At 42.2% G+C, this 19,078-nt stretch overlaps 1 protein-coding gene across 4 annotated transcripts in view; it reads right to left on the bottom strand.

Annotated features, from left to right (window-relative positions):
* GRB10 (growth factor receptor bound protein 10) overlaps nucleotides 1-19,078 on the bottom strand; it is a 140,512-nt gene that overhangs the window by 24,713 nt on the left and 96,721 nt on the right. The gene's annotated exons all lie outside the window — the stretch shown is intronic.

The following is a 19,078-nucleotide window of genomic DNA, read 5'->3' on the forward strand; positions in this document are numbered from 1 at the left end:
TCGTGTGGGGAAGTCCCACTTGCAGTTTGCCGGCAAATCAATTACCTAGCACAGTCCACACATTTCTCTCCCTGCCCTGACTTCTCTTTTGATCCTAGCTTGAAAGTAGTTTGCAACCAAATGTGCATACGCTGCACATCCTAAATATCAATGGGGATGAGAGAACAAGTCAAGAACCTTCTCCCCCACCTCCTGAATTATACAGATGCTTTCCTCTTTGCATTGTTCTGCTCAAGCGAGAGACACTTCCCGCAAAATTATTTCTCCGGGCAAACGTGCAGGTCCCAGATTTAAATCAACTCCCTGTTTAAAACGCTCCGCACACTAGGGACAGAAGCAGAGTCTAACAAAAACCTGGAGGGTAATTCGATATGGAAAATCTTACCTCAACGGCACGTAAAAGGCAGCAGTCGGAAGAACAAGATGGCATTTTAAATGGGGATTGCCTCTTGAGAGTTAGTTCTCTGCCTCCGCCGACCCTCTGCAGCCTGCGGCTGGGCGCCTGGGGTGCCGGCGGCGTCTGGGGCGGCCGTACCCTACCTGTCACGTAGCCCCTGCTATGGGGACTGTTTCTGGGGAGGGAAACAACTCTGCCAGAGCTCCACTCAAAGGGTTACACGCAATCTTTGCGGTAGTGAATCAAACCACACTGTGCAGACCAATCCTAGCCCTCCCTCCGACTGATGTAATCATTTCCCACACACTATCAGACTTCCAAATTATTCCCGCCTCCCCCATCCCCCCCCAGAGGAAAAAAAGAAAAAAAGGAATTACAAAGGAAATGTGTTCTGTTTTTTTTTTTTTTTTTATTACGACCTCGGGGCGCTGGAGACCCCTGGGGCGGGGTGCGGAGCCCGGCACGCGTGTGCTGCTGCCCGGCGCCGGTGCCGGTCCCGCCCGCAGCCCGGCCTGCCCGCGCTGATGTCATCGCCTGCAACTTGGGCACTTGAACTTCTCCGCCGCCGCTCCCCGCCCGGCCCGGCTCCGCTCCGCGCCCCGGCGGTGCCACCGCGCCGGGGGACAGCGAGCGCGGCCGGCGCCGCCCCCAGCCCCGGCGGCGCGCACACCGAGCCCGGAGAGCGAGGAGTTAAAGCCTCATCCAGCCCGAGTGACTCAAACCCGCGCGTTCAGGAAACGGCTCCATCTGACAGCAGGGATGAGCCAGCTCTTTCAGAAGTGGGCTCTGGAGAGGCGAGGAGGGGGAATCCCGGTTGCTCTGGGGAAGGCATGCGTGCTGTGCAATGTTACGGCTGCGCTCCTGCCAACGCTTAGCCAAGCCAGAGGCTTCCTCGCACACGCAGGAATCTGCTGGGCGTGGGGGTGCCCCCGTTTTCTATCCTGCGGGCAGGTCTGTGCTGTCACTAGCGCCGTGTCGCAGCAGAGCCCCGCAGCGGTGCCGGCCCGCCCCGCAGCGCCCGTGGCACCGGGGACTCGAGTGGATGGGTGCCCAGACACCCGCAGGCACCGCAGCGAGCGAGCGAGCGGGGAGCGCAGCTCCGTGTGCCCTGCCAGGATGGGCGCGCACACCGAGAAAACAGCGTGCAACAGGACAGACAGCAGCTATTCTGTCTGGTTTAGTGGGGAATGGGAGGGAATAGCACCCGCTTGATTTTTTTATTTTATTCTACTTTTTACAGTGTAGCCATCGATTGGACCGAAAAGTTGGTGGTGAAAGAGTTCCTTTCTACTTTCAGCTTACTCTGTGCATGTAACTGCACTTTCTGTATTGAAACTAAACTGTTTTGGATAGACTTCCTGCCTCGGGAACCAACCTGGTGACATCATTCATTCATTAGTCACGAGAAGCACAGCCCTGTGCTCTCTGCCTCAGCTTCCACAGGGGAGCCCGAATCAGGAATACGCCACAGCAATCGCCACTTTTGCAACACCTGGAGGACAAACCCCGCCTCTTTCCCTTTCCTGCTGGGAACAAGGCAGTGATACAGGACAGACTGCATCTGATCACTGTCAGTGCCAAGTCCCAGAAGAGGGGAAAAGCTTTGCTGCTGAGGGTGCCTCTCCAGCCCGTGCAGGTGGGAAAGAGAGAGCTGTAAGACAATCACCACACTTTTCTGCTCCCAAGCATGGAAAACCTTAATGCCTTGTGGCCACTGGAAGAAAGCTGCAGCTGTCTTTTATGCTCATTCATGCTGTGCTCTCTCAGTATGAAGTAAAGAGGTCATGGGTACGTGTTCCACCCTCCCCCTCCTGGCCCAGAGTCGGAGCTGACGCTGATGCCAGCCCCCTGAAGTACCACAGCGTTTCAAACTACTGGATACCCAACGCTGCAGTTTGGAGTGTGGCTACTGTAATGCCATGTTCCCTCCCCTGGAAAGCCAGGTCCTGGAGGCAGCACCCACTATCCCCACACCACGGCCACTATGGGAGCTGGGCTACAAACATGGATATGTTCATTCGTGGGACCTGTCAGCCCCTGGAGCGTTCACAGTGCCTTCAAAGCCCAGGGACTGGAGTGCAGTGGGTGGGCAGTGTGAACACAGTGATGAGCAAGTTAACTTCACTGACTATTAATAGTGCTGTGTTTGCCATCAAGGACAGTGCAAGGCCACGTATCACCACTGACATCACAGATATAAAACACTGCATCAGGAGGGGATGTAAATGGCCTGAGCTGAACCCTGCCCCAGGGGACAGGAGAGAGGCAGAAGTGAGATGAAACCCTGTGCCTCTGCAGAGGTGAGAGTGCAACAGCCCCTAAGAGACTCACGTGAAGGGAAGGGGATTTTATGCCCCCACAAAACACTGCAGAGTTATGAAGTATAACCACAAATACAAAACCAGCTTGACCACAAAGCTTCACCTCCAACTTTCTGACAGTTTCTGTGACAACAGACACAGATAATAGCATTCCTGCATCACAGAGGGGACTGCATTTAAAGTCAAGTGGTCAAATCCAACTCCCTCACTTTTCCTTTTTTTCCTCTCTCTCTCTTTTTTTTTCCCCCCTAAGGAAGTACCTCCCACTTTAAGGGCTCCCCATTCAAATTTCTTCCAGCAGAAACAGTGTTTCACTTCCAAAATTGATTTCGGACTTTTTACCTACAAAGGAAAATGAAGCAGGATTCATTTGAATAAAACACTCCAATAATGAAAACAGCCTGATGAGAGGTTCAAAAAGTTAGTCTGACACTTTTGCCCTGCATCCCTCCGAGAAATGCAGTGAAATGCAACAGCAGACTGCCTGCAACAGTGATTTACAAAAGGCCCTAATTACGTCAGCAGCACAAGGCACCTTCTATTCAAAATTAAGGTTAAGAATGCTAAGCCAACCAGAGCACTATATTGGCTGAACATTCAGTGCTTTACAGCGCAAAGGAGCAGATAACAGACTGCACCATTGTTCTGGGAAGAAGTCTTCCCCCAAGCTTTTCTTTTCTCTTTTTGAAAGACAAAAAGACTTAAAAAATTAAAAATTTAAAAGAACATTAATATTCATCACTTCAGTGGTTTCATATAATGGGTCCCGTATCTTCATGGCTGTTTCATCTTCCAGCCTCAACCTCACTGCAGTATTTTATGTGTATCAAGTAATGCAAATATTTTAGGAATGTGAAGGGAAAAAAACCCAAAAAACAACAACAACAAAAACCAGAAAACCCAAACAGTCATGTGATTGCCACATCATTTCTCTCCACATTTTATGCTATTTCTTTCCTTCTTTAAAACAAAACCTATGACTATACACAATGATCACAGAAATTCACTCTTTTGCATGATGTTATGGTGGAAATCTTCAGTGGCAAACAGATCCACATTTGCACTCTACAATCTAAAATTAAGCAGTGTAATTTCTATCAGTGCAGACCAACTTGTGTTAGGGTTATGACTCTAAACATAAGAAGGAGGCAGTAGTTATTAGAAGGCCCTCTGACTGCAATCTAATAAAGGTTTCAGTACACTAGTTCTTTGAGAGTTTCCCTTTAGAAGAGATGTAGATCAGAGAATTCACAGGAAGTTATTAAAATACACTGAAGAGTCATTACTAAGAGCTGCACAAACAGAAAATCAGTCCAGCAAGTTTTGACTTCCATCCCCCTACTTCACTCATCAAGAGTGTTCAGACATGACAATCATACAATCAGTGAGGTAAAGAGAAGGGAAATGGAACTGGAATGCATGCATGCACTTTGTGCAAGCAGAAGCTGCTATTTACTGCAGAAGGCACCTATGTACCAGACAGGTACTTGCTGTTTTCACTGGAACCCTGTTTTGATGAGATCTTTTTTCTAAAAGCTTTATATAATCAAAGCTTATCAGCTCACAAGAGCAGAGTCAGTCACTGGAGGAATGAGGAAGCTTTCAATGAGGATCAGTCAACTCCAAACTGCCGAAGACTCGAGCTCAGCCTGCAGGCTACCCTTGAACTGCTATTTGCCTGGTTGAAAAAGCAACAAATAAAGGAAGGTTTAGCTTCCTAAAGTTAATAACCTCTGAAAAAGAAAGGCCTCTAAGCATGCTCTGTGCACACCTGACAGGCAAGCAACTCAAGTCAACCACATCACATGCTGGAGCACCAGCCAGTCCCCCTTTACTTGCCCAGCAGCATTAGGGCAGCTTTATAAGACATGGGAATTTCAACTGCTGCAATGAAATAAATATACAGGTCATCCCTGTGGCTCTTTTCTCCTTCTCTGTTGCACTGCTCATGCAGGAAAATAGCCTTCAGACAAAGAGGTAACAGCAATACATCATGGATAAGATCACTTATAAACAGGGCATCAGATAGTACTTCCTTATAAAACAAAAAAACCTGTGAGATATTTGATCACTGCTTCCCCCCCCCCCCCCCCACATATACACATAAAACCCTTGGAAATGCTGAGGTTAAGGTTCTCATAGCAACATTAACTCTCCTCTGGCATACACTATATTTAGGTACACATTTGAAAGCATATGAACAACAGAGAACAACTGTTGTACGATCAAGATTTTAGTCTATGACTTTCATATTCAGAACACTAACCTCAAAAAAAACAATCCACAAACCCCTGCTTTAGTTGGCCATGTTTCAAAACCCTCATTCTATCCCCCTTTACTAGGCTATTGAATTTTATCCCCATTTCCAAGGGTCAGAGGAAAAAACAGACCTGAAGGGGAATCATAATATCATCTTATGTTCAGTGGTCATCAAAACCAATACTGAAGTCATAAAACCATGAGGGTTGGACCAATGAGAGAGGTTTTGGGAATCACAGAGATGGGCAGGGGAGATTAGCACCAGGTTCAAGTCAGCATTGGTATTCAGAGGGTTAGCTCTTCTGAAGCACTCCCAGTCACACATGCACCCAGTAATTCTGGAGAGTTACATTCCTTGCCAAAGAAAGAGAGATGGAGCAACTTAACATCTAAAGCAGATGACAAAGGCTCCTGATTGTGGATTTAAGATGGAAGCCATAAGCTGTGTTGGTGAATTCAGGCCACTGTGATGATTAACCACACAAACATCCCTCTGCACTATTTACATCATGGTTTAACTCCAGCCAGCAGCTTAGCCCCACCCAGCTGCTCACTTACTGCCCCCAGTGGGAGGGGGGAGACGACTGGAGGGAATGAAGTTAGGAAACTGATGGGTTGAAACAAAGAAAGGAAAGCAAAAGCCATGCACATGAGCAAAGCAAAACATGAAATTTATTCCCCACTTTCCTTGGGCAGCCAGGTGTTCTGCCATCCCCAGGAAAGCCTATAATGAGTAATGGTGATTTGGGAAGACAAAAACCATCACTTCAAACATTCCCTCCCTTGCTCCTATCCTTCTTCTTCCCCCAGCTTCATATGCCAAGCATGACACCAAAAGGTGCAGGATTTCTCATGGGTTAGTTGGAGTCCACTGTCTTGATTGTGTCCCCTTGAGCTTCTTGTGTTCCCCTCCCCTTCTTGCTGGAGGGGTGGGGTGAGGACCAGAAAAGACCTTGCCTCTGTGCAAACACTGCTGAGCAGTGACTAAAACATCTCTGGAATTATCAACACTGCTTTCACCACAAATCCAAAACATGGCCCCATACCAGCTACTAAGAAGAAAATTGACTCTACCCCAGTCAAAACTAGCACAATTACACACTGCAATTGTTGACATTTGAGCTTTAAGAAATAAGCAGAGTGCGTTATGTTGCATGTATACAAAGCACATTTAAAGGAACATATACAATGCACACATTTGGGGTAATATTAAAGTTTAAAATAGAAATATTGTAATAACAAGCCAAAGCTCTAATTCAAAACTGCATGTGAAAATGATTATTTGCTACGCAGGCACTGAATTATCTGCTTGTATCTTCTCAAAACTTAAAGCAATTCTTAAATCTAAAAGTAGAGCTCTCTGTATAGCAGTGTATAGCAACTGCACTGAAGCATCTTCAAAAATCTCAGCTATTTGCATACAACTCTGCAGAGCACATTTTCAAGACATAGCCACTGCCTGCATGAACAAAAGATTTATTTCAACGTGTGTGCAGATATTTAGAGGCTGAAGGTTTGGAAACTGTAAGCTGCTACCCTGTAATTTCCATATTTTAAAAATAAATAGCGGAATGCAGTTTTAAGTGATACATACAGACAACACATCAATTTTGTGACAGTATTCCCAAAAGCTGTTTCAACTCTTTCCCACTTTGGTTTAATGTTCAGATGTTCAGATAGATCATTTGACCTGTTTGACATTTTCACGTCTTCCCACTCAATTCCTCATTTGCCTCTCATTTTTAGGTAAAAGAAAGGAGAAAGACTTTTTCAATCCTTCTAAGAGTAACAATAGGGCTTTATGAATTTTGCTGAAGCTTCAGGGTATTTGCAGAATGCTGGAAGAGAGAAAGCTTGGGAAGCAGTTTGTATAGGCTTTGACAATCTACACCAGCAGGAAGGGAATGCAGCAACAGCCAGCTCACTCAGTCCTGGATCTGAGGGTCCAGACTGTTCCAGCATTTTCTGTTAGTTTTGACTGTAAGTCTGTAAATGTGCTCCCTTCTCTCCACACAGCTCCTCCTAACAGCAATAGCTTTTTATGCAAAAATCCTTTCTGGTTTCAGATCCTTTACATACATTAAAAAAAGACAGTTACAGAGACTGTTACACTCCTTTGATTATGTAATGAAAGGCATTAAATGATTTTGCTGGCATTAACCTTTATCTTTCATATATTTTATAGTGTAATTTATCCCTAGATAGTTTGCAATTCTCCTCAGCTGTGCTTACAGAATGCATTATTTATTGTCTGAATTTTCTCCAAGAGAAGGCTTTAGTACAAAACTTCTTGCAAACACAATTTAAATCACTAACAACCTTAGAAGGGGTAATACAAAGAAAAACCATAATACCATAATAATTTCTTGATTAAATCCTTAAGTAACCAAGCTAGTTACTGAGTACTTTAAATTGCTTTGCCATTATAAATTACTCTGCAGAAAAGGAATTATTACCACATCTTCCTTCCTGCACAGGCTTCCAACCACAAGAACCACATTAATTTGAAGCTTGGCAGAGAGTGCAACAAGGCTCCAGGGAGCAGCTTCCCATAGGATTTAGGAAAATGGTTCAGGTCCCCAAGACTTGGATGGCTCCTTCTTTCCCAGTAGGACACTGTGACAACAGCAGCTGAGGCCCTTGTCATCCAGAGCCCAGGCCACCCTATGAGCCAAAAAACCATTTCAGCACAGGGCTGAGCAGTGTGCAGTTGGCTTCTCACTTTGATTTACAATTATCCAAGCAGAACTTCTGTGTGGGTAGCCCACAAACCCCCCCCTTCCCCTGCATGTTTTTCTGAGGAGAGAGGAGCACAGAGGTTGCAGAGCAGACAACAGAAACACCTTTAAGGGCTGCACACACACCTAGATGTGGCTCCAGCCCTCCATTTGCATCCACAGGTCCAGCCACATACTATTAGGAAAGGGACCAGAGACTGCTTTCAAAGATGTCCTTGGAGACTGAAGATTAGTATTTGAAAATTTATGCATTTTTAATGCATGAGAAAACCTTTGGGATGGTGACTGTCTCTTATGTGATAAAATGGGACCTTGGGATTTTGATTGTGGTTGATGTAGTAACAGAAATAAAACAGAAACAGCAGCCCAACAATAAGGGGAAATGCCAAATAAACTATATTTGGAATGACCAGACACAACAAAACAAACGCGTTATTTTAAGAACGAGTAGTTATGAAATTTGTCCTGAACAAATGCAATCCAATCTACCTAGTCTAGTAGCAGAGGAATCTAAGCTAGCATTAAGATGTAGGGCTGGACAGAAATTGAACTTAGAATGCAATACAGAGTAAGACAAAGATAGACCCTCTTCCCACTCCTGTGTCTTCCTCCATCCTCCCAAAAAAAGTAATCACAAGGAGTGAAAAAGCCAAGGATTTAAGGACTTGTGAATCTGTTTCCCAGTGCTTGCAAGAGCAGAGTTCCTAAGGCTTCCTCTGCATCCCTGAGGGCTAAAACGAATTAAAAAAATTAATGAAAACAAGTTCTTAGCTGAAGCCCCAGCTCCTAGACGTGCTTCAGCAGCATGAAAGGAATTTTCAGAAACAGATACAGTGGTGCACTAGATTGAAAAAAAAAAAAATCAATTATCTATCCTTACAAGAGTTCCTTTATTCCTCTCTCTCTCTCACACACACATCCTGATGAAGCAATGACATCCCAGAACAGCAAGTTACACCAAAGATGCTAGGAGAGAGGGGGAAGCTGGAAAGCAAAACAAAAGAAACTTTTAAAGGAAAACCTCTATGAATTTAACATGTATGGCTTGATGAGAGAAGAATCAAGTATGATATGTCACATGGAGACAAAATACAAGAGCTACAACGAACTTAACTGTGAAAATATGAAGATGAGAAAAACTCAGGACAGTGAAAAAGATAATGGAAGCTATTGGAAAAAAGAAGGTAAAGCATGAAGAAAGACTCCTCATGAGAAGTGGCCATAACCTATGGGCACTCAAGGAATGATGACCATTTAAGGTATATACACCCTATGAAATTTACAGCACAATGGCTGAAAATCCCAAAAGCTCAAGCACACCTCGGAAATACAAATTTCCCGCACTCCGACAGCGTCGGGCGCAAGGCACCATCAATTTTCCAATGGGGCTGAGCTCATCCTGCTCTGACAGTGGCAGCAGGGTGCTTTGTAAGGAGAGGGTGACAGGCTTCCCTCCAGCAGCATGGCAGAGCATCCCTAATGCCCAGCCCTCAGCTGCCTCTGCCCATACAGTGTTCAGCGGTATTGCTGAACTTCCCATCTGTCTCCCGAGCTACCAGCTCTGGAAGCCGGTGATTCCAAGCAGCGAGTATCAGCTAATTGTTGCTGCCTGCAACATTCAGGATGTTTTATGGGTCAGTTTGTCACATGCACATAATAAATGCTTTTAACAGAACTGCTCACGTTGGGCGGGGAGGGGATTTCTGTGCAACTGTGTAAGCATCAATTGTGTGACCAGAATTAACCCCCTGCAGATCCTTACCCAGGAAAAGTTGTGTCAATGGAAGAAGAGAGCTTGTGTTATCCTCTCCCCAAGGCATGTGTAATTCTCATTTTCAATGATTTCTTTAATGGGAAGAAAACTGTTCCATTGAACTGCTCTGCTGTTTAATTTTTGGTGGATTTAAGTATCAGAGGAAAATAACGGTGTGATATAGCAAAAGTCTGCAGGGCAGATGTAACATCTAAGGTTATGGCACCATGATTAAGCTGGATATTCTCTGTTGAATGCAGCTAGCCCCATGCAAATCTCACTCTCTTCCAACCTGATAAAAAATATTAATTTTCAGTGGAAAAAAAGTGAAAAAAGTACTGGCAAAAACCCAAAACCAATAATACAAGAGATTTATTAGCCCACAGTGTCTAACTATCCCACCCCAAAATATTTCATGTAGAGATCCAAGGCACCAAGAAATTTTTCACATCTCTCCCTGCTCTGCTTCACTGCTGCACCCATCCATCCCTGCACACTACGGGGAAATCAACTCTTGAGTTTAAGTCCACAGCAAGCATCTCTAACTTATCTATTTCCAAGTTCCCTCTCCAGGGCTTGCTTGAGACCACTTTGCACACCACTTCCTCCAAGTAGGGGCACTACAAACAAAAAAACAAACACAAAAAAACCCCACACAACCCAACCCTTTGCTTAGCTTACAGGGACAAATTCCCTGCTGCCATGGTTACCACTTCAACTTCTCCTGTGGAACTAGAAATAAAAAAAAATAAAATAAAATAAAAAAAAAACTTCCTTGAGAACAGACGGCTATATGTTAGCTCTCCCTCCCCTCAGTCATCATTGTTAACCACTAAATCAGCTACATCTGGCATATTTAATTTGGACTAAATAAAATGTCACTAATTAAAAAGATGCCGAACAAGCAATCCATGACATTATAGAAACAGCTTGGTATTCAGTCTATTATGGACTGAAAGGAATCAACCAGTTTTTACCAAAAGCAGAGAAACAAAGGCAACTAAATGGTCCTCTATACAATCCTACTCACAACAATGTCCTCCAGCTCTCCCCTATCATCTACATGTACTGAGATTTCCAGGCATTAATTCCTGGAGCAGCAGTGGCTCAAAAGTGAAGTAGTTAGCTCATTATAGATTGCATTATACAGCTTGAAGTCTGCAGCATTTATGCCAACTTTTAAAAAGAAGGTTACTTTGCTAGAGCGACAATAAGACATTCAGCAGGCACACACACAAGTTGCTTTAAAGGACCTGTGGCCACATAGTGGATGAACAGTAAGAGCCTCTCCTCTCTTATGTTCTTCCCAGTTCTCAGCAGCCTGATTTGAAGTATCACAAAATGCTCCATCCTTCCTCTCTTGCAGCTCCTCTCTTCAGCCTGTTCCTGAAGATTAACGTGTCAGCTCTCTGCATCTCCTGCTGCAGGGCACAGTGCAGAGATGTGAGTGCTGCTTTGTACCAACACCTATCCCAGAGCAGCTCCTCTTACCCTGACATCAATACACCCTCCCCACCCAGTCCTTCCCATCACACTACAAGCATCTCTCTCCTCTGCAGGTACATCATTATCAGTATTCCACTGCTGCTTATCAAACAGATTTCAGTGCAAAGCTGCACTGAATCATATAAACCTCTTTTCACAGCCCTTAAATGTTTTCCATCATCTTTTTTGCCAACTGGTAATCCTTCATTCTATCCCTTGTGACTAGTTGAATAAGCATTTGAGTGATGTTATTTTTAGTGCCTCTAAGGCTGAGGATTTCCCAAGAGAACAGATCATCTTCTAAGTGCTCTGGTCCAGGTTCTCATCATCTATAAATCAGACGACTGGCTCCTCTATTTTTACTGATACATGACATAGAACACATATTTAGATGTACTTTGATTGCCATTGTTCCATCTCAATACTGTCCATAATCAAATAAGATCTAAATATTCAACATAGAAAACCCTCCACTAAAGTAAATTTTAATAGATTTCTTACAAGATATTCAAGTAGATTATGTTGGTAATGCTGGCGCATGCCAGGCAACAAAAATATTACTCTTAGAAACTCAGTAGTTATAAATGAATTAACAGGGAGCTTCATCATCATAACTCCAAACTTTATTATTAAAGTCAAGAGACAGAGATTATATGTTTCAAGATCAACACACCTTTAACTGTTTTTTGGGTTGAGGTGGATTTTTTTCATTATAAAAGTTAAAGAATGATCACAGGCTCATATAGGGTTGAGGGATGGAAAGGCTCTCTGGAGGTTATCTGATCCACCCTGTAACTCAAGCAGGGTCACCCTGAGCCCTTTCTCTGGGACAGCGTCCAGGGGCCTTGGAGTATCTCCAAGGACAGAGATTCACAACCTCTCTGGGCTGTGACTGGGAGCAGTCAGTCACCCTCACAGTTAAAGTGTTGCCTCACATGAGAGGGAACATCCTGTGTTTCCACTTGTGCCTGTTACCTCTGGTCCTACCCTGGGCACCACTGAAAAGAGCCCGGGTCTGTTCTCTTTGCATCCTCTGTAAGGTAATTATGTACATTCATAAGATGCTCCTGAGCCTTCTCTTCTCCAGGCTGAACAGTCCCAGCTCTCTCTGCCTTTCCTCACAGCACAGATGCTCCAGTCCCCATGCCATCACTCCAGGCCTTTGTTGGATGTTCTCCAGTTATGTCCATGTCTCTCTCGTCCTGGGGAGCCCAGAACTGGACCCAGTACTCGACATGTGGCATCACCAGTGCTGAAAAAGCCTCCCTTAACCCACTGGTGGTGCTTTGCCTGCAGCAGCTCAGGATATCATCAGCCTTCTTGGCAGCAAGGGCATATTGCTGGTTCACATTCACATTGGGAGCCCACCAGGACCCCAGGTCTTTTTCTGCCAAGCTGTTTTCCAGCTGGGTGAGTCCCAGCATGTACTGGTGCCTGAGGGTGTTCCTCCAAAGGTGCAGGACTTCACACTTGCCCATGTTAAACTTCATAATCTTGCTAGCAACCCATTTCTCTAGCCTCTAAGCTCTTAAGACAGATAGTGAAAAGTTACATAACCACAACATTAACTAAAAGCATAAAAATATCTAGTTGGATCATAAATCAGGAACCCTGAAATGTGTCTTTTTGTAGGATTCTTCATCAGTGTTTTCTCAAGCCAAGCCAAAGTGGTTCAAAGTTCCCTTTAAGTTTTGCCTATGTCTGTTTGTCAAAGGCTGATGAACTTAACAGTGTAGGTATAAATATGAAATAGTGTGCTGAAATCTATGTCATGATAAAAAAATGCTTCCTCATATAGAACTAGATAACATAATGCCAGAGATCTGATGCCAAAGCCTGCATGAAAGAAAATGCTACTTCTTCATTCAGCATCTGCTTCAGATTATTTTACATGGAAGTCACTGCTGCTCTGAAGCTGTCAGGCACAGTCAGCTTCCAATTAAGCTATCTTATCTTTGAAGCTAATTGGAAGCAAAGCTTTCTCCTCCCTATAGGCATCCCCCTACAAGCAGGTAATCTGAGATAATTTCCAAACATATTCATTCTGTGCTGTCCACCCAATTAAATATCTTATACAAATGCAATCAAAGAGCCTTCTCTCTAATTGAAAAGTTTATGCAACGATTTTCATGAGGATCACATTAAACATTTAAAATAATTACCTGTATTAAAAAGACAATTATATTCAAATAACTCACATGCCTAATTTCTTTGTTTAGTGTAAGCAAAAGGGTATGAAAAAATCCCCAGAGGAAAAGAGCAAACATTGGGTGAATCTTTTAAGACAAGAGGCACTCTCTAGAAACCAATTCTGCACGATATTAAGTGGGAAATCTTTAAACACTGGCCTTTCTACTGTAGCTGATCATAGAGCAACCAATCATTTCCAAGACTCTGAAAGGCAATGACAGGAGAGCTGACTCTATTTTAATGTGCTATAGATAACACATAAAAGTCATTACCTACAAGCATGTTTCCTTCTGCCCTTTTCTCCCTCCCCTCCCTAAATTATTGTCCAGAGGTTAAAGAAATCCCCTATGCAAAGATACCAGTAACTTTATCTCTGTCATGGCACGAATGATAATTTTTGTCTCAAAGGATTTTGATGGCGCTGTATTTATATCATGGATCTTCTTTAGGATTATGCTGAGAAAAATCTGGGTCATTGAAACCTTCTTGAACTGAACCACAGAGAAAATGAAAGAGAATATAAAGGCACTGGTGTCAGGTTTATTAAAGGAAAATGCCTTTCCCAAGCTCATTTTTCCCCCCAGATTGACTGGCAGAAGGTAGATCAACCGTTGGACATCTTTCTTATTCTGAAGTTTCTATTTCCATGAGTGCATAATTCCATTCCCTTTCAAAATAAAACATTTTTTAAAATGCTGTGTGCACTTGGCTCACAGACCCAGCTACATAAGTTTAAGAAAGCTAGCCTCAAAAGGCAAAAGTACAATTTAGATCAATATATAATGGAAGACATGCAAACATCTCAGGATCTTAGGGTCCTGGGCAACATAATAATTTAACAGTCTCCTCTAGATAAAACTTGAATCAAATATATTTCAATGTAAACAGTGTTTTTCCCTTCCTTTCCTTCCCCAATCAGTAGCTTGGGTTTGAGATGAATCTGAATATTAAGATATTATTCCCTTAGTCTCTATGCTTATGGCAGTCTTGAATTTATATAAACTAATAAAATGCACTTAAATATCATTGTACACATTTCATATTTCAATATCTAATTATTCCATCCAATTGCCATGTAAAATTTCATAGGTTAAATACATAGCTGTACATGAGAAAACGAACCTATTTTGAAGTGTCCTTTAAAAATATATTTTATTAATAACTGACAATAACATCAATTATTAATTATTATTTCATTTCTAACTGTATCAAACCAAATCTGCTGACTTCAGCAAATCTCACTACTCATCAGTCTCAATTCACTCACGTAGAGACAATTATACTCGTAAGAAAAGCTTTATTGCCTTTTCAAGCTTCAGAAGGTTGCTGGTTTTGGGTGGTGGCAGAGCATAAGGTTTCTTACTGGAGAAACATCTATCTTGCCTTTTGTACAGCACAGAAAAGTGTCAGAACACTTGCTTCTTCCACAACTCCCCCATCTTCCTGCACAAGATTTCACATGGCAAAAACAGATTTTTTTTGCTACCTCCAGAATATTAACAAAAGATACTCAGTACTGAAACTATATTTGGTTCAACAGCTGCTTATACACTCTTCAATGTAACTGACACTCATCAGACCTAAAGTGTAACTTGTAATAAATAAGCAGTTTTGTGGATTTGTTTCCAGAGTTCTGTAGGTTCTTCTTTCAGTGTACCCAGCTGAACAGAAAACAACCCCAAGTTTGCTTGGCTGACATCAACCAAGGCTTTGCCAACCTGTGCAGCCTATGAATTTCACTTTTGAAAGTGTAACAAAATAGCTATTGCATGAATTTCCTTCAGCTATATCATTAAAAAAAAAACCCATTTAAAGAAGTGAAAAGGTACATTCCTCTTCGAGTGTGATATAATACATTTCACTTCCATGAACTGTGCCCCATTAAATCAAATATCAATCTTCTCTGCAGAAACCATTATTTTTCATATGTACAGTCTGGATTAGATAAATTACCAGGTAGCCTAATTTTGGGGCTCAACATGGAAAACACCTTGAGATAACAAATTCAGCTTTTTTTAGTTAGCTAAAACATCAGAAAGAGATCTTAATGACTTTGATTATCTATTATGAAAATAATCAATTGAGGAAATTAAACCTTCCTTTCTTCACAAACCAACTTGAGTTTCTTGCATTTGGTTTTCTGTACAAGAGCTAAGGGTAGCCTTCCCTAGTACAAAAGCAGAAAGCAAATCAGAGGTAATTTACTTTCTGAAATGGCAGTCCAGCTCCTCAACCCTCTCCTTAGAAACTCTTTGCTATTGCTCTCCCCTCAATGGCCTTACTGGCTCTTGAAGAATAGGTATTTCCCCAGCCCAGATTCCCATTTGTTACTAAATTTTCTTTTTTTCTCAAGAATTGGCATCACCACTGTGTATCACGTACTACTATCTAAAACTATCTGTCCATGAAAGTCTGTATTCCGTCCCTAAATCTTATCTATAGTCCTCTACTGAAAAGGCTACCTCAAATGTCTGAACACAGGGAAGTGAAACTGCTAACAGATGTGGAAGAGTACTGACCTGAATTTGCAAAGAAGATATGAAACTCACAATTTTTCAGAAGCCCTTAACAAATGATGGAAAAGAAACAGCCCTGGAGCTGCTAGCATCTGTCCAGATAAACAGACTCTGCTGTTTCTTGCAGAAGTAACTGAGGATATTGGCCATTCAGGCACATGGCCAACAAGAATTTCCCACTTAGAAACAAGGCCCAATTTGGTCCTAATAGAACAGCTCAGTAACTCAGGGGAAGAAAAGGATCTTCATGATCACAGATCACTACTTGGTTTGCATCCCACCTGAACCACACAGAGCTGGTAGTCATTTCAGCTGTCACTAGCACCTCAGTCAAAGCACATCCTGTCATTTGTGCTCCCACTGTGGTCAACAGAAAGAGGAAGAGGCACTTGTGCAACTTATCTTTTATAGCTTGGCTACCCTAAGACAGCATGAAAGCACTTGAAAGGTACTTCTCTATGTCACCATTAACTGGAGACAAGCAACCCAAGTAAGAGGTGAGGAGGAACAGCATACACCAAGGTCCCTTGGTCAGACCATAAAGCTCATCAAGCAAAACATGGAATGCAACACCTTCCCAAAATAACACTTGCTGTTATTTTTGACAGGAAGCAAGCATCTACCTGAAGAAGTCTGTGAACAGAAGGACAGTAAAAGTTTGGGACTACCACGCCTGAATCTGACAGCAGGGATCTGACAACTAAGGGTGATTAAACCCAAATCTCTGACAGAGCTTTCATGAGACTTATGCACTGAGATTGACCCAACTGCTGATTTGATCACTCATAATACGAAGTCCAACACAAAAATATGGATTACCTTCACCAAGAAATCCCTGTATCATCCTTTGAAATCGTATCATCCTTTGAAATCAAAGTTTTTTATCTCCACTTCTTCTAAGCTGAGATGAAAAAAAGTGCTCCATGTAGGTGGGCAAAACAATATGCTGGATATGTTCATTAGTCTACATATGCCATTTTCCAGCAGTAGAAAAAATGATACTGCATAGCAAATACGAAAAGCATGGCCATTCCTACTACTTGTCTGTTGCAGATAAAGACCTCCTAAAGTTTGTTTTAAATTAATGCACATGTTTTATAATTCAATATGCAATCAATAATCAAAATAGGTATTTCATTCCAGATACTGGCAATTCACCTACAGCAAACAAACCTAATTTGCAATCATGTTATACAAAATCAAATATGTCCTTAAAACATACTTCAATTATGGTTGTAGTGCAAAAGCAGAATTGCCCAGCATAAAGAAATAAGGTTCAATAACCATTCAAAAGATCTGTTAAGACATTGTAGGAAAATTCGCCTTGCAGAAGTTTTGCACCAACACAATTAGGCTTGTACAAATAATCATAGAAGAAGTCCATATCAGGGTCAGAGTTCTGCACTGACTGCAAGTCTGAGACAAGCAATCTGAGTGACTATCCAGTCAGACTTTAAATACCTTCCCTTCAAATATTTCTAATGTATTTCTTGAACTCTGTGAGGCCTTAATGGCTTGAAATTTTATATAAATATTGTGACATCATTTAGGAAGAAAAAAAAATTTCTCCTTCCTTACAATAATGTATTTTAAAATAAAGAAATTAGGACAATTAACTAATTCCACCATCAGTCCTCATACCTAGATATTGCCACTAAGTTGCACCTAATATGTTCAGAAAACACATAGCTGTAGTAGAGATGAATTCAATTATGCAGAAAGCAGAGACTGCTGCAAGCTCAAAGAATGCAGTCATTATGAATAATGTCTGACAATGTACACACTTTTTATATTATTTTTGCTGGAATTTTACTAGGGTCTCCACTTTCTTAATGGTTAATATTTGAATGTAGGGCTATTAGCACTTCCAGGCCTCTGGCATAGGGATAAAACAAGCCCTCTGCATGCATATCATCCTTGAGCATTTTGACAGACAAGTTAAACATCACAGCTTTTACAGCTGCACACTGGAGAAAGCTAGGGAAAGAGGCAAAGCAGAGAAACTGATGGATGTTTACAGTGCTGCAAAATTTATTTCATCATCTTCAGAGCTACTAGGTTATTTTATTATTTAAGGGATAAAAGTAACATATAGAAAGCTTCCTATGAAGTTCATTCAACTCTTTCATTTCAATGATTATACACCATCATAGAGTCTTTCACCTCAGAACCATTCAAACATCAATGGATGAACTGCTGGAGACACTCAAAGCCAGCATCTGCTGCACAGGCAATTTCTCTACTCACTGAGACTCCATCATGCTGCCTCACTTCTTGCAGGATTTCTTGCTGTAACTGAAATGCTGAAAGGTTTCTCTGTGACCTCTGCAGATTGCCCAAGATTGCCAGGCTATTCCATGGACACAGAGGGCAGGACACAATGAAACCTCACAGACACAGCAGCTAGCGCAACCTTGGGCAGAGCACAAAGTTAATTTCTCGTTAGCCAGATTGGCTTGAAGTTCCTCTGTATTACTTGAAGTGTTGCAATTAAGTACTGCTCTAAGCTATGCTTAATTAGGCTGTAAGCAAATGCTCATTTGTAACTTGCATGCAGCGTAAGGCAGAACTGAATGTTCACTGGGAGCAAAGGGAAATTACACTGAAGGTACATTTGCACAAATATAGCTGGCAGCCTCCTGATTTTCTCCTTCTTATTAATATCCTAGAAAATACTGAAAAATGTGCTACATTGTACAAATGGTTATAAATTGACAATCTTTATCCCTGGGACTGAATGTGGTGCTCTCATGGCCCCCCAGCTGACAAGCACTTCACTTCCCTTGGAATGACAGCCTTTCTCTCTGCAGAACATGAAAGATTCAGGGTATAGATTACCTTTTCCATCTGTGCAGACAAAAAATCCCCTCCGATAACTCAATGCCAAAAATAAAACCAAAACCCCCAACAGACCAGGATGCAAATCATGGTGGGTAAGTATGCTCAAAGAAAAACATAAAACATAAACCAAAACTTTCATCTAAAACATTGACTGAATCCACATTTAGGAGTAAAACCCAGTCTCAGCACCGCTCATGAAGACAACAGATGAGGTTCTCAAATATATTCAGGACCTTTTAAGTGCTAGAAATGGAATGACATTAGCTTCAAGTGCAGCAAGAGATTTTTCAGCAAAACATTATTTGAGTCTGCCTTTTAGAGCATGCTCATTTGACAAGGCTGCAACAAGAGCCAAGGCTCAGCCTCGCTTGTATGAGCTTTACAAAGCTTTAACAAGCTAGTTTGTTAAAAAAAAAAAGTTCAAAGGTCAGCCATGGGAAAAAAAAATACATAGAACAAACCAGCATAGAATACAGAAAAACACACAGAGAATATCAAACACAAAGTTTTACCTGCATGACTAGATGTAACATTCCTGTAACATTATTCCTGTAACTATTCCTGTAACGTCAGTTTTC

This window comes from Erithacus rubecula (genome assembly GCF_903797595.1).
Source record: "Erithacus rubecula genome assembly, chromosome: 3".
NCBI classification, from domain to species: domain Eukaryota; kingdom Metazoa; phylum Chordata; class Aves; order Passeriformes; family Muscicapidae; genus Erithacus; species Erithacus rubecula.